At 51.6% G+C, this 26,311-nt stretch overlaps 1 protein-coding gene and 1 pseudogene across 3 annotated transcripts in view; one reads left to right on the top strand and one right to left on the bottom strand.

The window, feature by feature from the left end:
• The window catches only part of KCNN3 (potassium calcium-activated channel subfamily N member 3), a gene marked incomplete at both ends in the record, with an annotated part of 172,457 nt that overhangs the window by 19,412 nt on the left and 126,734 nt on the right, over window positions 1-26,311 (top strand). The gene's annotated exons all lie outside the window — the stretch shown is intronic.
• LOC307047959 (bolA-like protein 3) lies at window positions 15,579-16,216 on the bottom strand (annotated as a pseudogene). The gene is made up of 2 exons: window positions 15,928-16,216; window positions 15,579-15,622 (listed from the first exon to the last, which is right to left on the bottom strand). The product of its transcript is annotated as a bolA-like protein 3 (transcript).

The following is a 26,311-nucleotide window of genomic DNA, read 5'->3' as shown; positions in this document are numbered from 1 at the left end:
CTGTTTTTCCTACAAGTCTTTGAAATCTGGTGTGTTGTGTATCTTACAGCACATCTCAACTGGACACTAAATCTTCACTGGAAATGCCTGATCTGTGTTTAGAGCTCATAATATTTACAGTTAAAAAAGTAGACTCACACACCCAGGTTGTTGCAAATATATTTAAAAGTTTTCCAATAAATGAATGGAGTATCATTTTTAACATGTAAGTTATTGAAAATGAAATACATTAAAAAATTCCGTTACACTAGCCACATTGCCAGGCCTCAGTGGACATGTGGCCAGTTTCTACTGTGTTGGACAGTGCAGGTCTTGGTCAGTGAGGTAGACTTGGTGAGTGATGGGGGCATTGAGGGAGCTGGGGGTATGAGGTCAGAGAGGAGGTGGGACCCACTGCGGGGTTCTGTAGGCCATTGTGAGGAGTTTGGCTACCACCCTGGGTGAAATGGGAGCAGACGGAGGGCTTTGAGTGGAGAAGTAACAAGATCTGACTTACGTTTTAGTAGGATGGCTCTGGCTGCAGTGCTGGGAACAGACGAAGGGGTGGGGGCAAAGGCGCCCAGTTAAGAAGCCATGGTCACAATCCAGGTGAGGGGTCCTGGTGTTTTGAAGCCAGGCGGTAGCAGTGAGATGGTGAGAAGTGGTTGGAGCCTTGGAATTTTTGGAAGGAAGGCATTCCTGATGAGCTGGATGCAGGGATGTGGCAGTGGGGGAGGTGGGAGAGAAAGGGGAAGGTCAAGAATGAGACCAAGAGTTCGGCCCAAGCAAACATAAGGATGGAATTTCCATTAATGGGGTTGGAGAAGACTGTGGGAGAAGCAGTTGTGGAGAGAAGGTGAGAGTTTGGGGTTGGATTTGCTAGGTTTGAGATGTGTCCATTTCGATATAAGGTGGGTGGTGTGTGCCCTGAGGCTGTGGGAGGCAGGCTTCTGCCCAAACCCCTGCACCATACGGATGGCTCCCCTCCCATTCCAGAGGGCAGTTCTTGGCACAGCTGAATTTTAGAAACTTTCAGATAAATGCTCTGTGCCTCCAGCAACATCGGTGCTTACTCCCTGAAGGTCACTGGAAGTTGCTAGGGTCCTCTGGGTCAGAGCCATATTTCAAGGTCACATCTCCCTGCTCCTAGCTGACCCCAGAGCAGTATGATGAATAAAAAGAGTGATACATGGTCAAAATCTCCCCCAGCATGCTGGGAAAGCCAATTTTAGGGGAAGTTACTGAAACAGTACAAAACTCTGAAGACACGCATTCCTGATTTCCTAGCACTTTAACTCTACAGGGATGTGGAGGAAGGGATTAACGTACTACAGGTGGAGAGGGAGTGGAGAGGCGGGCGACCTCTGCCAGGTCTCAGAGCCAGAGCCAGGGAGGCAGAGAGGCTCGGCCCCTAGGACCCCCCCCTCCCAGCCTCACTTCACCAGCCGTGTCACTGAGTGCCTGGGGCTCTCAGGGACCATGCTGAGTGCCATCACACCTGCTCCCTTTCCAGCTGGGAGGAGAGTTGGGAAAGGGGGCAGGAGTGGCCTTTAAGGTCTTCTCCCACCCCTACTGGTGTCCGATGCTGGGACCTGGGCCTGGAGGGTGAGGGTCTTGGGACCTGTGGACCAAGGCCACTCCATTCTGGTAGTGCCTGCTGGGCACGGGTCTTCTGACCTGGGTTCAGATCCAGAGACTGACCCTTATTGGCTGTGAAACTTCAGTGATTTAATTTTTGAGTCCGTTAGTGTGTCTCTTGAATGGGGGTGATGGTGCCTGCCGGGGCGGTTTTGTGAAGTGATGTTAATGAGTGACCTTAGCTCTGAGATGTGACACTTAGTGAATGTTGACTCTCAGTAAGTATTGATTCCCTTCTTCCTTCCACGGATGTGAGAATTGCCTGTGGACAGGCCAGTTCTGCCCCCCGAGCGGCGCGAGATGGTACAGAAGGGAACATCTGTTGTAGTGTTGGATTGAGGATGCCCAATGAGCAGCGAATATGGGTAGAGGAGAAGGAAGCACCTGCCTGAATGGGGGAGAGTGAGACCGTGGGGAGTCTCCTGCCTTCTGCGAGGCTGGGATTTTGCCCTGTGCCTTTATTTTTATAAATTAAAAAAAATAATTTATTTATTTATTTATTTATTTATTTTTGCCATACGCGGGCCTCTCACTGTTGTGGCTTCTCCCGTTGCGGAGCACAGGCTCTGGACGCACAGGCTTAGTGGCCATGGCTCACGGGCCTAGCTGCTCCGCGGCATGTGGGATCTTCCCGGACGGGGCACAAACCCGTGTCCCCTGCATCAGCAGGCAGACTCTCAACCACTGCGCCACCAGGGAAGCCCTATTTATTTATTTTTGACTGCATTGGGTCTTCGTTGCTGCGTGTGGGCTTTCTCTAGTTGCGGCGAGCGGGGGCTACTCTTCATTGCAGTGCACGGGCCTCTCACTGCGCTGGCTTCTCTTGTTGCGGAGCACGGGCTCTAGGCGCATGGGCTTCAGTAGTTGTGGCTCACGGGCTCTAGAATGCAGGCTCAGTAGTTGTGGCGCACGGGCTTCAGTAGTTGTGGCTTGCGGGCTCTAGAACGCAGGCTCAGTAGTTGTGGCACATGGGTTTAGTTGCTCCGTGGCATGTGGGATCTTCCCGGACCAGGGCTCGAACCCGTGTCCCCTGCATTGGCAGGTGAATTCTTAACCACTGAGCCACCAGGGAAGCCCCATCGCCCTGTGCCTTTAGATCGCGGTTCTCAACTGGGGTGATTTTGCTCCCCAGTGGGATGTCTGGCAATAGCTGCAGACATTTTTGGTCATCAAGACTAGGGGAAGGCTGTTACAGACATCTCGTGGGTAGAGGCCAGGGATGCTGGTAAACATCCTACAACACACAGGACAGTCCCCACAGCAAAGAATTGCCCGGCCCCAGTGTGAGTAGCTCTGGGGCTGGGAATCCCTGCTTTAGATGACTCATTCTCACAGGCTTCTTGTGAGGAGAAATGAGAAAACAGATGAGATTGCTTTATCAGCTTGAACATGCCATTCTAATCCCTCTCTCCCCCTACCCTTTTCTCAGGGTCAGCCCTGTGTCATAAAGGGCTCTGGACCAGGAGTCGGAAGACCTGAGTTCAAAGCCCGACTCGGGGGAGTGTGTCCTTGTGTCTGGTCTCTGTGTCCTTCATCCTTGCAGGTCTCGTGTGTAAACGGGACAGCGGTGTCTCCACGGTGGTGGGCTGTGGTGTGGACACAGTGAGAGTCTGCGTGGGGAAGACGCTCCATCACCTGGGATGTGCTGGCCAAGCGGAGGTGGCGGGATTAGAGCCTTTCTACATGTGCATGAATGATACTTTAGGAGAGGGGAGCCCGGGGATGCCCCTCTGCCCCTGCAGGGCCACGTGCCTGTTCCCCCAGGCCTGCTCCATTTCACTTGTTTTGTGTTTTCTTGAACAGGTGGAGCTAAAGTCTCCATTTGGGAAGATGGAATTTGCAAGAAAGCGCAGAGCTATTATTTCTGGGCTGTGTGAGTGGGGGACAGAGCCGGCTGAGTGGCAGATTTCCTGGCAGGGGAGAGACAGCTAAGTGTTTCAGCCTGGGCATTGCTAGAATCCTTTTGGGGTGAGTGGGCCAGGATTCCCCAGTAACCACCTCAGGAAACGAGTATTTGCTATGAGCTTAAGACTGGCCGCAGGGAAAGACAGGCCCCACTGTCAGGGAAGGATCTGCATTGATATGTTGAAGGTCTGAGGATGTTCTTCTGGGTAGACTTTCCCTGAAGCCCATTCTGTGCCAGACACTGGCCCCAGAAATGCTGGGGGACAAAGAGATGGACAGTCCGTGGTTGGGGGTTGGGTGGCCAGGCTGCCATGGCTCTGAGGAGAGGCAGGCTGTGACAAATGCCCTAATGAGGTGTGGTGTCACATGCGGGCATGCCGGTGACTCCTCACATGCGCGGGCTTCTTAGAGGAAGTGGGGGTCATGAGGGCTTCGTAGGTAGGGAGGGCTTCATGAGGCAAAAGGGAAAGAGTATTCCAAGCTGATGGCACAATTTGGGCAGAGGCTCCAAGTTGGAGAGTGCCTGGTGTTCTCGGGGGGGTACAAAGGAGGCAGATTTTCCTGGAAGTGCTGGGAAGAGAAGACTGGAAAGGGACGTGGAAGCTGCCCATGGGGCTTGCACACCAGGCGGAGGAGTCTGCACTTTTTTTAAAAATTAATTTATTTTTATTTTTGGCTGCGTTGGGTCTTCGTTCCTGTGTGAGGGCTTTCTCTAGTTGCGGCGAGCGGGGGCCGCTCTTCATCGCGGTGCACAGGCCTCTCACTATCGCGGCCTCTCTTGTTGCGGAGCACAGGCTCCAGACGCGCAGGCTCAGTAGTTGTGGCTCATGGGCCTAGTTGCTCCGTGGCATGTGGGATCTTCCCAGACCAGGGCTCGAACCCGTGTCTCCTGCATTGGCAGGCAGATTCTCAACCTCTGCACCACCAGGGAAGCCCGAGTCTGCACTTTTGTCTAAAGGAACAGGGAGCCATGGAAAGTGTTTGAGCAGACAAGTGGTGTGATCAAGCCCCGGGAGAGGATGGATTGTTTCTAAAAGAAGGAAGCTTGAAGCAGGGAGACTGGTTAGAAGGTTATTGCAATAGTTCTACAGAAGGAGAGGTGAAGGCTTGAACCAGGCTGGAGGCAAAGGGAGGGAAGATGGTGGAGGAGGCGGGGGCTTTAGGGAGGTAGGTAGTATGTGGGGGGCTTCACATTTCTCCACCCTGGATGTGGTGTGTGAGGGTCAAAGCGAGTACTGTGCCCTGATCCCCTCACTGCTCTGCTCAAAACCAACGCCTTCTTGGAGGATGGGAGGCTGTGAGCACTGAAACAGCCTGCCAGTCCCAGAGGGCGGGGTGGCACAGTGCCCACACCAGCCGACACCAGCCACCCTGGCTGGGGGGCTTTCCTTCTGGAACCCACAGTGCTCAGCGCTGGCCTCCTGCCAGGCCCGAGGGAGATGGAACACACCCTCTTCCTGCTCGTTTTCAAAGACAGGGGTGGAATAGCGGCAGCGTGCCGGAGCCAGCTCCACTTGGGCTCACATCACAGCTCGGGTGCTGACAGGCTGTGTGTTTGGGCAAGTTGCCCAGTCTCCCTGAACCTCAGCCTGTGCATGTGTGAAATGGGGGTCATGGTGCTCAGCCCACAGGGTGTTGTGAGAGAGGATTAATAAGGACACAGGTGTAAAGTTCTTAGCTCAGTACTTGGCCACTCTTTCAATTTACAAGACACGGTGACAGACTGGTGTGACGGGGTGGGGAGAGCAGGGCCGTGTTGCCTTTAAAGGAGATGGAGCCCTGGGAGGTGGTCGAGATGATGAGTTCTGTCTTGAGTGTGTCGGCTCTGAGGGGTTTGGCGGGGATCCCAGGAGGATACCCTTCAGGAATTGGGTGATGCTGGGGGTCTTCCAGCAGTGGGGTTCACAGGAACCACCATTACTAGCTAGCTTGGAATCAGCTTTTCAGAACCCCAGCGTCATTGCAGGTGGTCCCAGTGTGGTGCTTGGGAGCGGGGTTAGTAGTGCCAGCCTGGCCTTGGTCCTCAGCGCCTCCTGCCCAGAGGCTGGCCTCACCTCTGCCCAGGGCCCCACTGGGTCTTGGCCCAATGCAGGCTCCAGAGAAGAGAGAGCCCTGGATTTGGGATCAGTGACCTGATATCTGCCCTGGCTCTGCCCTTTCCCTTTCAGGGTGACCTGGGCAGGTGTGGGCTCTCTGGGGGGGACAGCATGCTCATCCATAAAGTGGGCATGGTTGTTGGGAGGATCCGTGAGATGAGGGCTGGGAAAGCCTCCCACAGGTGTCTGGCTCATAGGGGCTCTTGGCAAGTGTTTGGTGAATGAATGGAGGGAAAGCCGGGCGGGGGGCAGAGAGGGGTGGTGGGAGGCAGCCCCGAGGAGAGGCCAGGGGACAGGGTGGGCGGCGATGGGGTCGGGTAGACCTTGGGTCAACTCCTGGCTCTGCCACTTGCTTCCAGGTGTCATCCTTATTGCCGACGTGTGTGGGTGGTGGAGACAGCTTGGGCTTAGGGGCCACCCTCATGCCTACCTTACCACGTGGTGATGGGTCTAGAGGGATAAACAGCACCAGGGACACACAGAGTGCCTAGGAACATGCATTCCTCCTTTAGTAAGTACGATAGGCAGTTAGGGCAAAATTACCCCCCAAAGGCAATCCCCAAATGCCTTTATTTCCCCAACTATGGCACTGTAAAGAGAAGTGGATGGGGGAGCTTCTGAAGGCCGGGCTTTCTCGCTGCCCTGGCTGCCGTCATGTATTCCTTTGCTCTGTCCTCTCCAGAAATGTGAGCCAGCCCTGTAGACGCTGGCTGCAGCCACCTAAGGGCAGCAGTGCACCACGGCTGGGGAGGGGCCGTGGAAGAGCAGCCTGCTCCCAAGCGCACAGTGAGGGGGTATGTTGTCTGTAGAGAATGTAAAAAAATAAGTGAGGGCTTCCCTGGTGGCGCAGTGGTTGAGAGTCCGCCTGCCGATGCAGGGGACACGGATTCGTGCCCCAGTCCAGGAAGATGCCACATGCCGCGGAGCGGCTGGGCCCGTGAGCTATGGCCGCTGAGCCTGCGCGTCCGGAGCCTGTGCTCTGCAACGGGAGAGGCCACGACAGTGAGAAGCCCGCGTACCGAAAAAAAAAAAAAAAAAAAGTGAAAGTAAAGAAAACCAACTAAAAGTCCTTTGATTACTACCATCACTGCTCAATAAGGTCAGTGATAAACTCTTCCCCCTCTAGGGCCAGATGCTCCCACACCCCCTGCCCTTGGTATTCCCTGCCTAGAGGTCCTCCAGAAAAGAGCCTTGGAACTGTCAGTTCCAGGCGGGGAACTCATGGAGCCGTGGCCGAGGAAGCAGAGACGATTTGGAGAGTGAGGCATTTATGATTGCAGTGGCAGCTCAGATTTGGGGCCCAGGAGACCTCGCTGGGAAGTGAGGGGAGAGAAGGGCGTGGGGAGATGCGGGCAGTGGAGGTGCCGGCTGTGAGCTCAGGCTGGGGAGGCATTGTCTAGACCCTTTGGACGTGGGCATGGAGAGGGTGTGTTCCATCTCCCTCGGGCCTGGCAGGAGGCCAGCGCTGAGCCCTGTGGGTTCCAGAAGGAAAGCCCCCCAGCCAGGGCGGCTGGTGCCAGCAGGTGTGGGTACTGTGCCACCCTGCTCTGTGAGACTGGCAGGCTGCTTCCCATTCTCCAAGGAGGGACTGGTCCTTCATCTGGGGCGGGGAGGGGCCAGGGCTGCCCTGGGGCTCGGGGAGCTGGGAGGGTTTGGGGAAGATGGGAGACATGGTGGGATTCACATTTCTCCATCTGGCAGAACAGGATGTGCATGAGGGTCAAAATGAGCACTTTTAGGGTTTAATGACGATGATTTAACAGGTTTCCTTGCAGGGGTGTGGGAGGGGCCCATTGCGGAAGGATTGTGGGAGCATCTCTCCAGTCTGGAGAGCCTCAGTCGATGTGCAAGGGAGGAAAGTGTGTCCCTGGGGTTGGATGAGGCCCAGGGCCCAGGGCAGTATGTGCTTGGGATCTGGCAGTGCTTGGCCCCTTTTCTGTGTGAACCTCTTGCCAGGGATCAGCAAGGCCTGGGTGTGTCTTGGAACCAGATACGTTTGGTCCCTGCTGTATCTGAAGCAAGTGTGCATTAGTCCAGATGGGCCTCTGTGGTCCTGTGTCATGGGGCCCCTGCAGTGAGGAGAGCCCAGACCTTTGAGACTTGGGGGCATGAGGGTCCCTCTTCTGGATCTGCTCCCTAAAGCAGGTGCGTCTGGTTCCATTTGGAGCCCGTTTGGAACCAGTGAGTGGGCTTATGTGTGGCTGTCTGTAGCTTCTGGGGCTGAGCAGCCAGGCTAAGCTTAGCCCATACGCACTTCCCAGAAACTCACGGCACCATCACAGTATTGGCTGGGTATTGAGGAGTTGGCAAGATGTAGTGTAGGAACAGCAAACAGGTTTTATCTGGGCAACTGGTACTAGCCGCCAGAAGGGCTGTGTTGAGAAGGATCCTGAAGTGCAATCTGAGTGTGGTGGGATGAGGGCTGTGATTGATTTGTGATGTCTGTCTTGGGCAAGGAAGGATGGAGGAGTGGCAAGGTATTTGCCATCCCTGGTATGGAGGAAAGACAGCCTGTGTTTGCTTTTTGATGAGTAAATTTTACCTCTCTGGGCCCCAGCTTCCTCATCTCTAAAATGGGAGTAAAAATGTCTCCCTTCCAACCGGATAGACTTATTGTGGAAATTGAGTAAGAGAGTGGAGTGAAAGTACTGCATAAAATATAAAAAAGTGATACAGGTGAAGGGTGGGGGTTTTGTTGTTACCAAGTCACCCAGTACCCCAGATGACCTAATAACAGTAGTGTCTGCAATCACTACTTTCTCTGGCGCACTGGACTAGACCACTCCGTGGTCTGTGCAAGAGCCATGACTGACAGGATGGGTCATCTGCACAGTGCCTGGCACCCACGCCCTTTATACACTCTTGGCCAAGGTGTCAACAAAGTGTTTGGTCATGTGTCCAATTGGAAGTCACTTCATTTCTCTCACTGACCTTCTCCCCAACTTAAGATTTAGAGTCTGTTTTTATGTTTAGTGAGAAAAGGACAGAAAACCTCTCCCCTTGACTCTTACACTCCATTAAAGATAGCAAAATTGCTTTATAAAGTCTGAAAGCCTGACAAGAGCACGTACTAATAAGGCATGAATTATGCAAATCTGTGTAGTCACTTGATTTGCATAATGGAGGGACTGGAGGAGGGCTGAGGAGGGGAAAGAGTGGGAGTGAGAGCGCCCGCCCAGATCTGTGTGTAACGGGGGACACTCATTCTCTTCTCCTTCCCCAACCGCTCCTGGTCCTGAGGGGGACTGTCAGCCTTTCCCAGCTGGCCCTGTGTCTGTCCTTCTGCCGCCTGGCTGCATGGCCATCCCTCCCCCTCACAGGGGTGTCACCGAGGCAGGGGCACACTGCCCTGTGCTCCCCTCTCATGTGGAACTGGCTTCATTAAATCTCACAGCAGCCCCTCTGTGTACAGACAGCTTTCCCCGGGAAGTCCCCCGGGTCATTATTTCTCCAAACTGTTCTGTCTCTCAGAGGTCGTAGACTGCCATCTGGACCTGTAACCATTGTCAAGTGCCTTTTGCTCCGGCTCTCTGGGAAGTGAGGGTGAGAAGGCACCTGGAGGAGAGAACTCACCTGACCTCCCTGGTTTCTGATCATTGCTTTGAAGGGTTTGGACCTCTGGTTGGGCTGGGCTCCATCTTCTGCTTTTCCCTCCTGCCCTCCCTGAGCCCTTGCTGATCTTTGACTTCAGCTTTGATGAAGGCTGAGGTTGGGACTGAAGGTACTTGAGGTCTGGCTGCTGTGGGTGCTGCCTGGAAGCCTGGGCAGCTGGGGGGCTCAGACAGAAGGGGTGTGGGTATCAGCTGCAGAGGTGGGGCGGTGGGAGGGGCTGGGCAGGGGGCTTCTCCAGAAAGTACTAACACTTCTTATTCTGGGGAAGGAGGACGTTCTGCATGGTGGCTGCAGAGACCAGCCCCGGTTAGGGAGTGGGTAGGGGCATCTAGTTTCTGGAAAGGCTGAGCAGCCTGTGAAGGCTGCCAGCAGGCTGGGTTCAGCTCAGTTCAACATACTTATTACATGCCTTGCTCTGTGGGCCAGGGCTTGTGTTAGGTGCTAGAACCATGGAGATGAGAAAAGCGCTTGTAGCTCTTACTGAGCTCCTACCCTAGGTATAGGCTCTGTGCTAAGCCCCTTGTTTACATGTGTCATCTCATTTAATATTTACAACAACTTGATGAAGTCTCTGCTCTTATTTCCCCATTGTATGATGAGTAAGTTGAGGCTTGGTCACAGGGCCAGTAAGTGGCAAAGCAAGGCTTGAGCCAGGTCCTTTGACTCGGTAGCCCATTCTCCTGACTACGATGCTTTGCTGCCTCTGTAGACTCCTACCCAGACCCCTCCCTCGAGGGTCTTATGGTAACAGAGGTGTAAGCAGATGATGGGTAGGGTGAAGTATGGTCAGTGCAAGGAGAGAGGTTTGAGCCAAGAACAGAAGTAGCACAGAGCATTTAATTATGTCAGGGAGGGCCAGGGAAGGCTTGGAGAAGGGGTGGCCCCTGAATAAACCACAGAGGGGAAACCAGATTCTATCCGGCACTTGAGTCAGTGGGCTGTGGTGGAGAGTGGGGGGCTTTCAGGTGAGCAGGGCAATTCCAGATGCTCTCAGCCCCCTCCTGCGCAACTTGCAGGGTGGGACTGGGTGAGGGGGAGCTGACAGATTTCAGGGGATCATGGCTGGGACAGGCAGGTGTGGGGTGCTGCCCCAGGGGCTCCTTTCCCATATGTTCAGCAGCTGTGCTGACCTCCCTGGCCTGGCCACACAGCCCTGAGAGCCGGGTGGGTCTGGGGGCGCCTGAACTGTGTATGGACTCTGCGTGCCTGGGGTGAGGCCTCAGCTGGTCCCATACCCACATCCACTCAGGCCTGAGCATGCGGCCGCCATCAAAGCAGCCCTGGGAATTTTTTGCACTATGGCGCACAGGGCTGAAAGGACCTTCTGTCACACAGAGGAGGGGTCAGAGGTTCAGAGGGGAAGTAACTTCCCCGAGTCCAACAGCCGGTGAAGAAGCAGATCAACCCCAGAGCTCAGACCTCGGGTCTGAGCACTAGCCCCTCACCTGCTGGCTCCCCAGGGCTCCCACCCTTTCCAGGCTGTGTGTGCCCTGCTTAGCACCCGCTGTCCTGTATGCACGCATCTACACACATATACTCTTGCTGTGTTTCCCTCGTGCCTGGCCATCCTCTTGGGATCCTCTTAGGCCAAGGCTTTGTTCTGGAGAGAGCTTAAGTGGATGAGGAAGGAGCAGAACCTACTAATTACATTACTCCCTGCGAGGCCCCTCACATACACTCAGCCCACTCTCCCCTGCCCCGCCTGCCCGTGGCGTCCTTGCTCCTGCCCTGGGGATGCTCTGGAGAGGGGAGAGCAGTACCTGGTAGATCTGAAAGACTTTCTGTAGGAAGTTTGGAGTGAGGGGGGCTCCATACTGGAATCACAGAGGTGTGAGCTGGAATCCCGACTCCATCACCTACAAGCTGTGTGACTTTAGGCAAGTGACTTAATTTCTTTGAGTGTCAATTTCCTCATTAAGAAAATGGGAGTAATAATACCTTCGTGTTTCCCAAACTTTGCTACATTTTGGAATCACCTGGGAATCTTTAAATAGTGCTAATAATGTCTGATTTCCAGCATTCTTCCTTCTGATTTCATTGGTTTGGGGTGCAACCTGGTATCAGGAGTTGCAAAAACTTTCCAGGTGATACTGAGCTGCAAAGTTGTGAACCACGTCATAGAGTTTGGGGAGGGGGGATTAAAGGAGATCATGCAGACACGTGGGGAAGACTCAGTCAATGGAGGTAATTACTTTTTAATCCAGTTCCCTGTCTCTCACGCCACTTATTGTGGGATCTGAAGGGAGAAGGAGGGTTTTCATTTCTTCTCCACGGTGGGTTTGCCTTGAGTGCTGACCCTGAAGTGGCTGACTGTGGCCCATCTTTACTAGAAAAGCCCTTCCTTCCTTTCCCCCTCTCAGATTAAAACAGAAACTGTCTCTGCAGCCCTAGGGCAGGCCTCCGGCTTCCTGACAGTCTCCAGGGAGTTCATGATCAGACCAGGATGTCTGAGAGGGAAGCTGGAAGGAGTGGGGGTTGATGGCACATGACCAGGCCTCCATGAGACTCTTCCTGGTGGCTTTGCAGATGGAAGGGCTGGTCCCCACGCAGATCTCTAGGAGACAGAGGGCCAAGATGCTGACATGTGGTACACTAAGTCTGGATGTGGTGGTCTGATCTGGGGTGGGGCTGGGCTCAGGGGAGGGTGTCCGTGGAGACAGAGTTGGGGAGGGGCCCCTTCCTTGATACCCTCTACTCTGCTCCTTGGCACCATTGGAGGCTCGGCAGACCTGAAGTGGAGGCTGTGAAGGAAGACACATTTCCCTAGATTCCTCGGCTGTTCTGACAGGAAGTTGTGCATCAATGGGCTGACAGGAAGGAAATGGCTCTGCTATTTGGAGAGAAATAGAGAATTCTGACTGGGGCTGGGGAAGAAGGTGTTTGCTTGTAGAAGATGTTTTATTCCAATATAGGGACTCTTTCTCCCCTCAGGCCCTTGCTCCCTGTTTATCTTCCTTTGAATGACAAAGATTGAATTTAGCTAATGAGGAGCTGAGAGAGGGAAGTGAGAGGGGTCCTGTGAGATTTCAGGAGGTGGAGAGCCTTCGCAGGACGTGCATCCTTCTGCTTTTAATCTGCGTTTCTTACCCAGCTTCCTGCTTCGGGGAGCTGGAAGGCAACAGAGCATTTTGTGATCTCACACACCCCTCTCTTCTCCATCCACAAACCATACCTTGGCAAATGCCTTTGATTTCTATTTCTTTTTACCACCCGCAAAAAAACACAGTGAATCTTTTAATAGCACAAGGCCTTTTGGATCACTAACCAGTCGGTCACCAAATCCTATCCATCTGAGTGCCTAAAGTGCACTCAGAATAGACACTTTTAATAAAATAGATTCCCTTTAAGCCAGGATAAACCTGTGAAATTTGTACATTTCTTTGAGAGCATCTCTACAAATTTTACAGTATTGAAATCGCCACCCAGTGACCTTTCAGGAAGTACTAGATAAATTATAAGAGACAAATAGACAGACCAAAAGGAGAAGTACAGTTTCCAGTGCCTTTCCTGCCAGGTTCTCAGGTTGAGTCTTAGAAATCCCTGGCTCCCCGTGTACCCCTCCTCAGCCTTGTGGTGGCCCCTGCCCGCCTGCCTCTCTCCCGCCTGCCCGCCCGGGTGTCCTCTGAGATGTTTGCAGCTCTTAGAGGCAGCTCTGGTATGTGGCTCCTGGCACCTTTTCCTGTCTGTGTTTGCCTCTGCGCTCCATTATTCAAAATGTTTCCACCGGTGGCCAGAACCCCCCAGAAATGCCCTTGGGGCTGGCCGGGGGCTGCTTTGGAAAGGCTCAGATTCTCTGCCAGCCGGTCTGCCCCATGCATGTGGCAGGGAGTCCTTGGCCTTGCCAAGTGAGAACCAGGCTGGGGTCCAAGCCCAGCCAACCCTCCCAGTGGTTCGAGGCCAGCCCTTTGTGCGTGGTTTGTCCACTTTGTGGATCTCCTCACCCCCGCCCCTAGGTCAGGTCCCCGCTGTCGTCTCTCCAAGTTGGGCACCTTCCTTCCCTACCAGTTGGTGGTGCTCAGGGGATGTAAACCAGGTATAATATGCTGTTCATACTTTGTGTAGGGAAAATAGAATTTGCAAGGCTAATGGCCTATCACGTCACATGACTTAGAGCCCCCGAGGGGTCTTCTGGAGACTCGCTGCTCTTTTGGGCTCTGGGATCTGCTCCCTCTACAGAGCAGGTACCCAGAGACTTGGAGCCGTGCTGTGGGGTGGTGTCGCACAGCTGTGCCCTGCTGCCAGGGGACTGCTAATTGCAGAGTCCTTGATGGCAGTGGCCACACATTGACATGCTCGTTTCATGGAAAAGTGACCTCAGTAACCAGTCTGGCTGCTTTGCCATCACTGTTCAGTGACCTGTGTTCACATAAGCTGGAGGCGTTACTCAGGGCCTCTGGATCTCAGTTGCTCTTTTCCCCGCAGAGATACCACCTCACATGACTCCTGGTTGTGGCGAGACCCCGCCGCCCTCCCACGTGGGGAGGGAGGGAGATCAGAGAGAAAATCGGGGGTTGAGTATTCTGAGTGCAGCTGGTCCTTCTGGAGGTTAAGTAGCTTCATGAGGAACATAAACAAGGCACTATCAGTGCTGCCCAGGGGTTCACTCACTCCTTAATTTGATAATTAATTCTGCAAACATTAATCGAGTTTTTCTCACATACTGGGCACTCTGCTAGGTGCTGGGGGTCAGGGAGAAACCGGAGGATGAAAAAGACCTTGCTTCCACACTCAAAGAGCTCACAGCCCAGTAAACAGATACTTAATGCACTTAGATTGTTTCCCAGAGAGGCCTGATGTCCAGCAGAGGTAGCACAGAAGAGGAGGTGGCTCGGGAGGGTGGGGCAGTGGGAGTAGTGAGAGCGTATTTGGGTCTACGTTGACTAGGAATGCGATAGGCCAAGAGAGGAAGGTCACTCCTGGCCCAGAAAACATGTGCAAAGGCCCAGAGACATGACAGTGCAGAGCATTTTGGAGGAGTGTGAATAAAGACAAAATGTGGCTTGAGTCTATGGTGTGATGGGGCTGGAGAGGTAGGCAAGGGTCAGATCGTGCAGGTGCCTTGCTTAAGGGGTTCACCTCTATCCTAGAGGCCGTGGGGAGCCACAGAAGGGATTTAGGCAGAGGGTGGCATAGTTTGTATGTTTTTAAAAATTTAGGTCTTTTTAAAAAATTTAAGTTAAAACTTTTTTATTATTGAAATATAGTTGATGTACAATATGATATGTTACAGGTGTACAATATAGTGATTCACAATTTTTAAAGGTTATGCTCCAGTTATAGTTATTGTAAAATATTGGCTATATTCCCCATTTTGTACAATATATCCTTGTAACTTATTTTATACATAGTAGTTTGTACCTCTACTACCTCTGCTAATCCCCTACCCCTATATTGCCCCTCCCCCTTCCCTGTCTCCCCTGGTAACCACTAGTTTGTTCTCTACATCTGTGAGTCTGCTTCCTTTTTGTTATATTCACTAGTTTGTTGTATTTTTTAGATTCCATGTATAAGTGATATCATACAGTATTTGTCTTTCTCTGTCTGGCTTATTTCACTTAGCATAATACTCTCCAAGTCCATCCATGTTGCTGCAAATGGCAAAAGTTCATTCTTTTTTATGGCTGAGTAGTATTCCTTTGTGTGTGTGTGTGTGTGTGTGTGTGTGTGTGTGTGTCTGTGTGTGTGTGTCTGTGTGTGTGTGTGTGTACAGATATAGATATACAGATATAGATATAGATAGATAGTTGCTTCTATATCTTGGCAATTGTAAATAATGCTGCAGTGAACATTGGGTGCATGTATCTTTTTGAATTAGTGTTTTTGTTTTTTTCAGATATACACCCAGGAGTGGAATTGCTGGGTCATATGGTAGTTCTGTTTTTAGTTTTCTAAGAAACCTTCATACTGTTTTTCACAGTGGCTGCACCAATTTACATTCCCACCAACAGTGTACAACGGTTCCCTTTTCTCCATATCCTTGCCGACATTTGTTATTTGTAGACTTTTTGATGATGACCATCCTCACAAGTGTGAGGTGATATCTCATTGTGGTTTTGATTTGCATTTCTCTGATTATTAGGGATGTTGGGCATCTTTTCATGTACCTGTTGGCCATCTGCATTTCCTCTTTGGAAAAATGTCTATTCAGTTCTTTTGCCCATTTTTTTTTTTTTAGTTGTCTGTTGCCTTTAATTAACATCTAAATAGATGCCGTATTCTTCTATAATTACAATATGGAAATGTCTATGAATAAAATAGATAAATTTTTTGTCACATGCCTAGGAAAGAATGGTGGCAGTAAGATTCATCCAAGGTTTTAGCAGCAACATCTACACAGCCAGGGCATGGTCAGTGTCTGGGGACAGAGGTAAATATCTGCAATCCGTGCATACCTTTTTTTTTTTTTTTAATTAATTTATTTATTTTTGGCTGTGTTGGGTCTTCGTTGCTGCACATGGTCTTTCTCTAGTTGTGGTGAGTGGGGGCTACTCTTCGTTGAGGTGCATGGGCTTCTCATTGTGTTGGCTTCTCTCGTTGTGGAGCACAGGCTGTAGAGCGCAGGCTCAGTAGTTGTGGTGCCTGGGCTTGGTTGCTCCGCGGCATGTGGGATCTTCCCAGACCAGGGCTCGAACCTGTGTCCCCTGCATTGGCAGGCGGATTCTCAACCACTGTGCCACCAGGGAAGCCCCGTGCATACCTTTGATTTCTTCTTTTAATGCCTGATTTACCATCTGGTGCTGTTGGACCATTCTCTTCTCCTTAAGTTCTTCCAATTCAATTTGAATTTCATACATTGCCCCACAGCCTCCTGAAATGTCAGTGACTTTGATAGCTGTAGCTCGAGGAAACTTTTCTTTGAGAATTTGGGTCACTTTGAGCTCCCCCTCAGTCTGCGAGGCAAACATGCACTGAGCTCAGTGGAGAAGAGGAAGGCGGTGGGTTCCGCTGAGCAGAGTCGCTGCCGCGGCCTGGCTCCACGCTGCCATGACCGGCCAATGTGGCCTGCCATCCTTCTGCCCTTTTTAAAATATATATAATTAATTAATTTTTTATATAGCAGGTTCTTATTAGTTATCTATTTTATACATATTAGTGTATATATGTCAATCCCAATCTCCCAATTCATCCCACCACCACCACCCCATACCCCACTTTCTCCCCTTGGTGTCTATACGTTTGTTCTTTACATCTGTGTCTCTATTTCTGCCTTGCAAATGGGTTCATCTGTACTATTTTTCTAGATTCCACATATATGTGTTAATATACGATATTTGTTTTTCTATTTCTGACTTACTTCACTCTGTATGACAGTCTCTGGGTCCATCCACATCTCTACAAATGACCCAATTTCATTCCTTTTTATGGCTGAGTAATAGTCCATTGTATATATGTACCACATCTTCTTTATCCATTCGTCTGTCGATGCCTTCTGCCCATTTTATTTTTCTTTCCTCGGTACGCGGGCCTCTCACTGTTGTGGCCTCTCCCGTTGCGGAGCACAGGCTCCGGATGCGCAGGCTCAGCGTCCATGGCTCACGGGCCCAGCTGCTCCGCGGCAGCACAGGCTCCGGATGCGCAGGCTCAGCGTCCATGGCTCACGGGCCCAGCTGCTCCGCGGCAGCACAGGCTCCGGATGCACAGGCCCAGCAGCCATGGCTCACAGGCCCAGCCACTCCGCGGCATGTGGGATCTTCCCGGACCGGGGCATGAACCCGTGTCCCCTGCATCGGCAGGCAGACTCTCAACCACTGCGCCACCAGGGGAGCCCCTTCTGCCTATTTTTTAATCGAGTTGTTTGGTTTTTTGATGTTGAGTTGCATGAGCTGTTTATATATGTTGGATATTAACCCCTTATCGGTCATATCGTTTGCAAATATTTTCTCCCATTCAGCACAGTTTGTGTTTTATATTAACTGCTGTGGAGTCTACATGGTGTGGCGGAAGGAGCACTGGAGTAGGGGGTCTAGGGAGCTAGATTCTAGATCTGGACCTGGCAGCTGATTGACCTCAGCCAGGTCTAGGCTTCAGTGTCCTGCTTTGTAAGATGAGAAGACTCCAAGAACTGTCCCAGCTCTGACACTCTCCACACCCATGACCACCTCTGTTTTTGGCTCCCACGCCTTTTCTTCTGTACTTGTCTCTCTACCTCTGGCCGCCTGACCCATGTCTCCTGGCTGTCCCACCTTGCTCAGCAGCTGGTGGCAGCTGGAGGGAGAGGGGTGAGTTCTCCAGGAAGAACGTGCACCTCTGACCCTCATAGCTCACAGTTGCCTGGCGTTTCCCAGCCCTGCAGGAATACCTTCTCTCTGCACCCTCCACTCGCCCCCCACCCCTGCCCCAGCCCAGCTGGCTCCCCACAGCTCACAGTCCTGGGCCCAGCTGGGTTTCTTCAATGAAGCAATTCATTCCCCTGGGCCTAACCCTTCCCCACGCCCCCAGTCCACTTGGCCCCAAGGGACAAGAGGCAGCTGATTTGGAGTCACTGCCCGGAAGCCAGGGACATCTGTGTGGAGAGATGTCAGTGCCTTTGGCCTGTACAGTCTTTTTCCTTTGCTTTGACCCGGGTTTTAAAAGCTTAGCAAGTCATCAACTGCAGTGGTTGTCCGGGAGCCCCAGCATTTGCTCTTCCTCTCAGGGACCCCCAAGCCACTTCTGCAGAATTGAAAACGGCTGTGGCTGGAAAGACAGGTTTTCCTCACAAGCATCATTTGTTCCACCGCCTTTGCAGGGTTATCTCTCTGATCCTAGAGCTTCTCCAGGCTGAGGAGCCTGGGGGGAGAGCTTGGCTGCAGTTTCTGTTTTCCTAGGCCTTTGATCACACCTGTTATATTTAAAGGCTTAAACAATGGATTCTAAACAAATAAGTATCTGTTCAGTCAGTGGAATGAGGAATTTAAAGGTGACTCAGACTCCCCTCCCTCCCCTACCCCAATTCTAATCCCCCCCAATTCTAAGTGCTATTTACTACCTGAATGATGAGACCTGTAATGGAATCATTTTGCTTGATTCTCCTCTCCTTGGGAATTTGGCATGGTATTTCATTCATTTACTCACTCATTCATTCATTCGAGTACTTACTGAGTATCCACTACTATGTGCCAGGCCCTGTGTGAAGTAATGGGGAGAGAGAGACAAATAGGACCCAGACCCTGCCACAAAGCAGCCTAGAGTCTGGGGTGACTACCCAGTGGGAACCTGGGGGCTCCAGCACAGTGAGTTCCATTCAGACCTAGAAACTCTAGCTGACAGTCTTAAACCCTGTTTCTGGAAAACAGGGAAATAGAAATAATGCAAGAGGGAAGAAATGTGGGTGAGGAGAGTGAGATGAGGGCGGAGGAAAGAGAGAGATGGAAGAAAGGAAGCAGCAAACTTTCTCACGAGAGACACAGCAGACGGCCCCCCAGTTCCCTGCGGCAGCTCACAGCCACGGGCAGCAAGAACCCAGCAGAGGGGAAGGCCCTCCGCTCCCTCTCAGCTCGGCCCTGGCAAGCTGGGTCATAGGCAGGGCACTTCCTGCTTGGTGCCTCAGTTCCCCCATCTTTAAAATGGGGCTTTGGACTGTGGGATCTCGGAGATCTTTGAACTAGCGTTCTGTGACCGGTGCAGGGCATAGTAGATATGGAGCAGGAGCCCAAATAAAGGCTCTGGAAGTAGAAGGAAGTGTTCCCCTGGCTTCTCTCATCTCAACACTGAGACACCCTTAGGTGTCTGGGGCCTGTGGGTGTCCTGCCATCCCCTCGCTAGCAAGAGGTGCCTTCTGGCTACTCTCCTTGCTGAACAGTGGAAGAAGGAAGGTTCTGGGTCTCCATGTTTGTATATTTTTCTGGTGTGGACATTTTCTTCTTGGAGTTTCTTTTCTTCTTCTTTCTGACAGTAAGGCCGCTTGAATTGCTCCAGGTACAGGGTGACTCTGCATGGCGAGCATGCAACATCTGATGCATTGGACTGACTCCTTGGCAGACCTGCATCTGGATGCCCTCAGATGCTGTCCCATATGCCTCGCCCTGGGGCCAGGTCAGACTACTGAAGCCCAAGGGTCACATTCCGAAGGGTTCCAGTGCAGGTCACACTCATTGATTGCTAAAGAAAACAATGTTTTGGCAACACAGTGTTCTAAGAATTGGTGTTCCTAGCTGTGTGACCTTGGGTAATTGCTTAAATATTCCAAGTCTCAGTTTTCCCATCTGTGAGATGGGAGTGGCTCTCCCTATCTCTCAGAGATCAAATAGGAAACTGCAAGAAAGCGCCTCCTAAGCGGGGAGGCTCTAAACTGACATCACAGGGCAATGATTCAGCAGCAAATATATTCAGCCTTCTCCATGGTTACAGCCTCTTCTGTGCTGAGTAATTCAAGCCACAAAGGGTTAAGGCAGCTAGGCACGTGACTGAGATTGTCCATAATTGATGGAATAAACCTTAAAGGAGTGACCTATAATTGCAGTTAATCCAGGCACTGTGACACTGCCCTGTTAAAGCTGTCTACTAATAATTACTTTGATCTAACAAAATGATGCCTGTCTGTGAGCCTGGTAGCAGGGACCCTGGCCAAGGGTCTGCAGCACTGAGCACCACCCCTCCCACTGGACAAGGTGGGTGTGGGAGCTGGGAGACATGGAGGCCAGAGGGCAGGGAGGGGCCCCCAGTTCTCTCAGACCCTAAGGCAGCAAATGCTACACATGTAGAGTGATCGTGTGATTCACTCTACATATGCACTGTCTAAATGCGGACACTTTTGAGAGTATGATATTAATAATTGCTACTCATATTAATAATTATGCTAGACAACAGACATAAGCTGGTCTCCCTAGAGCAAACCTGGATATGTATGGTCAACATGTGCATAGACTGTTTTGAGCTCCTGGGAATCCCTAGGTGGTTGAGCATTTCCACAGTTATGATTTGGTCTTCACAATAACTCCGGAAGGAAGAAAGGATTTTTACTCTCATTTAATGGATATTAAAAATAGTGCTAGAGACAAAGCAGTCCAGCTCTGATCTTTGCCATGGCTTCCCTGGTGGCTGAGCCAATGCAGGTTGAGGACAGCTGGCCAGGATCAGGGAGCTCTGGGGCTGGGGAAACACGTGGTGCTCAGAGGGAGAGACCCAGCAGCTCAGGCTTCAGAAGAGCTGCAGCAAAGTGATCATACCCACGGAGAGTGCAGGGCACACTTCCCAAAAGGGCCTTTGCCAGGGTCCTCTCCAATCCTGAACTTGGAATCAGAAGACTCCTCCCTTTACTAAGCATGTGATCTCAGCTAATTGTGTGATCACTGTGTGCCTCAGTTTCCTCATTTGTCAAGTGGGGACAATAATTCCTTGTTGTAAGGATTAAGTGAGATCCTATATGAAAATGGGTGAGCTCAGAGACTGACATGTCATAGGTGCTCAGTAAATCCTTGTAGAGTTTGAATCTGGAGAGAGTTCCCAGAAGCAGTATCCTTTAGGGAACCGTGGGGATCCTTCTGTCTTGGGCCAAGTAGGGTGGATGTGCTCCAGCCTTGAGATCGGGGTTGCCTCAAATTCTTGCAGGGAGGAGGTGGATAAGAGAAATACATGGGGGAATTGAGAGCTTCCTGACTCCCCTAAGCTGTGATAATCTACTGCATGCTCTGTGCGAGGTGGGGACTGCACCCAAGGAGGCTTCAGGCCTTGTGATTCCCTTGAAGCTCTGCACACATGAGCAGCCCACGTTGGCCAGCAGCCCTGGCCTTTTAGGCTCGAGGATGAACTTGCTCGGACATGGGCGGGAAACACGGCTCCTGTGGTGCCCTGTTGCTGGAGGTGATGGCACCTCAGAGCCAAAGGTAGGCTGGTTGGCAACAGTTTGGTGCCAGAGAGCTAGTGAGTGAGAAAGAGAGATAAAAGTGCCACGTTCAGCCTATTAATAGCCGTGTTTGGTCTCCACCACTTCTATCAACATCGTCCATCACATCCAAACAATCGAAAAGCTTGTGCCAAATGGCTAGGAGTTAACAACTCATGGCTGTGCTGAATTTCTGAAAAACAGTATTTCCACTTCTGATGCAGCTTTGAAATGCCAATTGTTCCATGCCAACTGGTTATTTTTCCAGACCATTTCCCTTTATTTATGTTTAAGCTTTTAGAGTTTTAGGCAAAAAGAAGATGGAGAACCTGGACTAGGTGACTATTATTTCTCCTGATTTGCCCTTGAGAGCCATAGAAGAAACGGTCATTCCCCAAACATGAACTGAGGACTTGCAGAGGGGTGGGAGAGGAATCAGACAGGGGTACTGCCTCTTTCAGGAGTGTGCGACTGATGGGCAGGCAGAGTGGGGACGTGGGAAAAACACCGGCCCAGGCCTCAGAAGACTCAGGGCAAGATTAGCCCTTTCTGTTACTGCTGTGTGGCCTTGGCTAGGACAGAGCCCCTCTCTGGGCCCCCATTTCCTTGCCTGTAAAGTGGGAGGAGTTGGACTAGACGGCCCAGGAGGCCCCTTCCAGCTGAGTCTGTGCGTTGGGTTGGAGGACTTGCTGTCTCACGTTTACTGGCAAGAGTGCGGGTGTGGAAGTGGAAGGAGGGTGACGCTGTCCTCGGGCTGCTGCTCTGGGAAGCCTGGAAACGTGGCAGGGGAAACACAGGACAGGGCTGTTCCTGATCCGGGAAGCTCCAGCCTTCAGAGATGTCTGTGGAGCCTGCCAGGCGGTTGTTTCTCTCACCATATGTGATTTCTGGGCGTCTTAAAATTTTCATTTGGCCCAAACATTGCCAGGCTCAGGGGTTGATTGTACCCTGCGTGGGGATGGAAGTGGTCTTGCCTCTGGGTACCAGGCTGGGAGTGGGCAGAGAAGTGGGCTGTGCAAACCTCTGATGAGGTTGGAAGGTGTAGGTGGGATCATGGTGTTGCTTCTGCCACCGCAGCAGCCTCTAGTGCGGAGAGAGGCAGGGGCTGGAGGGTGAAAAGAGGGAAGAGAACTGGGGGACGGGGGGGTGATGGGGCTGAGAGATGAAGGGTGGGGGTAGTCTGTAGGCCTTGCTTTGTGTCTTTTAAACCAACACATGCTTCTCTGTGGCTGTCAGGTGGTGAGAATTCTTATTTCAGATTCTATCCATCTGAAGATGCATTTACCCAGTTCATTGCAATTGGTTGACCACAGCTCCTGCAGAGAATCCAGGAGTCTGGTGTATGTCCTGGGGCAGGATGGGGAGAGAGAAGCCCAGTCCTGGGTCAAGCCCTGTCTGGGCTGGTTCAGTTCTAGCTGGGAACCCAGTGTGCACACACAGCCTTCTGCAGAGCAGAGTGATTTCCTGCTGTTTTATTGGTTTGGGGGCCAGATAGGTTTTAATAAAAGAAAAGAAAACAACTTCAAAGCAAGCCATCCAGAAAGCACAGTTATTTGTCCCCAACATTCTAGAACATTAAAAAAGGGGGGCTCCTGCAAGTTGGAGGAAATATGGGGACCATGGTCTTGGTGAGGGTAGCAGTAGATATTTGCAAGGAGAACCCATCATGGTGATGGCAAACTGAGCAGCCTTCCGGCAGGGCTCTGCCACACCTCGGGGGTGAAGAAAGATTAAGTGGTTCTCTGTAATTGAGGACCCCCCAGGTTGCCAGGATGCATGTTCTGACTAGGACAAGAGACCTTTAGTGTGTGCTTCTCCCAAGATGATGGCAGGGACTGGGACCTTCAGAATGAGATGCATAGTGACAGGTGTGCATTCATCAAAGCTGGAGAAGGCTGTATGGGCTTTTTGACACCACAAGAGTGATGTTAATTGCTGACTGGCCAAGAGTGCTCACATTCCACAAGCAGAGGAGGATGAAAGGTAATCAGGAGCAGATTGTTTATTGGAGAAGGAAATAAAGTGGCTACGTGAGAGGTTTGGAGGTGACTTCCAGTATAGGAATCTAGGCTGTTGGAGAACAGATAAATTTAGAGTTGTTATATCTTCAGAAACAGGGGAGACAGGGTGGGCAGGGATGCCTACCCCGTGAGCATAAGCCTGGGGGACCCAATACCCAGGTTCTAAGCTTTGCTTCAACACAGGCTGGTGTTTGATAGGGGCCGAGCCAGCCCCACTGGGCCTCAGTGTCCTCATGAAGAATGAAGGGTGGGGATGAGCTGACCTCCAGGGGTGCCTCCAGGCCTGGTGTCTATATTTTTATTGGTATTTGTCTTGGGGAGGGGCTCACTTATTGAGGACTTTTGCATAGGCACATATGATGCCAAAATCAGAGTGAGGCTTCACAGAGGCACTTGTTTGTTTAGCTTTATTGGGGGCGAAGCACCTGAGAAAGCTGAAGCCAGATCTGTGAAAAAGTCAGAGCCTTTCCAACATAGAGATAGGCTGCCTTGATAGGAAGTGAGTTCCCTGTCCCTGGAGGTAATCAAGCAGAGACTGAATGACTATATGCCAGGAATCTTACAGAGGAGAGTCATGAGCCATTTAACTAGATGGCTTTTACATTTCCTTTTTTTTTTTTTTTTTTTTGCGGTACGCGAGCCTCTCACTGTTGTGGCCTCTCCCGTTGCGGAGCACAGGCTCCGGACACGCAGGCTCAGCGGCCATGACTCACGGGCCTAGCCTCTCTGCAACGTGTGGGATCTTCCCGGACCGGGGCACGAACCCGTGTCCTCTGCATCGGCAGGCGGACTCTCAACCACTGCGCCACCAGGGAAGCCCTACATTTCCTTTTAACTCTAAGGAGCTCCACTGCTTATGCATATGACTAACTGTTCAACAGAGTCTCCTCAAGGCTATGATGTCAGCCCCAGCCTTCTGCACTTCTTTCTTGTGCCCCTAGAGCAGCAGTTCTCATCCCTGGCCTGCACATTTGAATCGCTGAAATAGTTTTTAAATGCCAGTGTCCAGGCCTCATCTGCAGAGATTTGATTCAATTATTCTGGGGTGGGGGTCAAGGTCCCTCAGTTCTAGAATGGCCTGGGCTGTTGGTGCCTGGTGGGCATCCTTCCCACCTGCATACTCCCTGATGGGGTGAGGAGACTCAACCCCCCCTCTGGTTTCATTCTGCCTTGGTATAGAGCTCAAAAGTTTGACCCTTCCACATTCATTCACCCAACAAACATTTGTTAAGTGCTTATTTCATGTTGGAAGAGTCCTAGTAGGCCAGCTCTTGGCTACTTTAGGAGCAGCAAGCCCCAAACTGCCTTCAGAAAGACCTCATCATGTGTATTCCTACCTCCTACACTTAGCACAGTGCCTGGCACATGGCAAGTATATAATAAAACATTTTGACTGAATTGCATGGAATCTTTGCCGATGTTGTAAGTGGGGCAGGAAAATAAATGATAAGCAAGCGTGCAGTAGAGAATTCATGATATGCCATTTCCCCTCTGCTCAGACCTTGTAAAGGAAATCATCTCCTTAATTGGAATTATGTTTGTGGCCTTAGGGGTGACCCATCTGACTTGATATTTTGGTAGCTTGGTCTCCCAAATGACCATTTTTTCCTCCTTGGGGCATCGCACAGCGGGAGAGCCGAGGCCTGGGGAGGATGATTTCTTCTTAATTGGGGTCGTTGTGCTGGTTTCACTAACCATTACCAGGCCACCCTCTACTCAGACCCGAATGCCCTTGTGTTAACTGCATGATGTCCCTCAGCCATCAGGTTCCATCTCCTTCTGGGAGTGACAAAGTGGAGGGCCACAGAGAAATGAAACTTGACTTTATGATGTTGACTTTTTGAGTTTCATTTTGAGACCATTGGCATCCTTCACTCCACAAGCATTTCCTGCCTGCCCGCCCCATACCAGGCCTGGTCTGGGCTGCACTCACAACAACGATGCAGACCCCCAGCCCTGATGTCAGGCTGCTGACTGTCTGTCATGCTACTAAGTGACCGGGGTTTAATGGTGACATGACCGGGGCCTCATCAGAGAGTGGGGTGAGATGGGGAGATTAGTCCTGCCCAGGAAGACTGGGCATGGAAGGCGATGTTCTGATGACAGGCAGCCCGTGTGTCATGAGACTCTCTGGGTGGAGAGAGCACAGACCTTTGGGTCTAACTTCTGCCTGGGTTGGAACCTGACCTCTACTCTGTCCTTGCTTGGGGATGGTGGGCAAGTGACGGAACCTCCCCGGGCCTCGCATGGGGTTGCTCCGAGGATCTAAAGCAATTACAACAGCGCCTGGCAATGGTAAGCGCACAGTAGATGTAGGCTGTTGTTTTTATCATGTTCCTTTAGTTGTATTTGGGAGTTCAGGAAGGAAGTGTCTACCTCCTTGACACATCTCAAAATTTTGTTCCTTTCATTCAAATATTCAGCATTCAACTGATACTTATTGACCTGCTATGTGCCGGACAATGTCTGAGGTGCCAGGATGTAGAAGTGGACAAACAAATTTGTTTTGTTTTGTTCTGTTTTGGTTTTTGCGGTATGCAGGCCTCTCACTGTTGTGGCCTCTCCCGTTGCGGAGCATAGGCTCCGGACGCGCAGGCTCAGCGGCCATGGCTCACGGGCCCAGCCGCTCCGCGGCATGTGGGATCTTCCCAAACCAGGGCACGAACCCATGTCCCCTGCATCGGCAGGCGGACTCTCAACCAGTGTGCCACCAGGGAAGCCCTGGACAAACAAATTTGAAATCCTGTCCTTCTGGGGTTTCCATCTTGGTGATGAGAGACAGCCCCTGGGACCTGGTAAAGACACCCACACAGAGAGCTCAAGAAGGTGGAAGGTGCCTGGAGCTTGGTCTCTAGTACCCAGGCTGATGCTCAGCCCTGGTGGTCGTTGAGCAGAAGAAGGTCTTGTGCCCTCCTTGTCTGCACAGAGAGCCTGCATCCTTAGCAAACAGCATCTTTGGGGAGAAGGTACTCTATGAAGCTCCTTTGGCCTTGGGTTAGTCTGTGTTCCTCACTTCACATTCAGGATGTAGGGTCAGTTCGGGTTCAGCTGCCTCTCTAGGGTCACCTCTTCTGGTCCTGGTCATTCAAGGAGCTACTTGTAGGTCACTTCTCGCAGCCTGGGCTTCCTGCCCATTTCTTCCAGGCCCTACTCATCTGCCCTTTGTCTGCCAGGTGGGATTCAGGCTCAGCGGACTGGGGGTGGATGGAGTGGGGGAATCCCTGGCGTTTTGCAAGTACCCAGCACAGGGCCTGGGC

The sequence above is a fragment of the Hyperoodon ampullatus genome (assembly GCF_949752795.1).
Source record: "Hyperoodon ampullatus genome assembly, chromosome: 2".
In the NCBI taxonomy this organism is placed as follows: domain Eukaryota; kingdom Metazoa; phylum Chordata; class Mammalia; order Artiodactyla; family Ziphiidae; genus Hyperoodon; species Hyperoodon ampullatus.
Note: the sequence above shows the minus strand (reverse complement) of the source record. Positions and strands in the feature narration are given on the sequence as shown.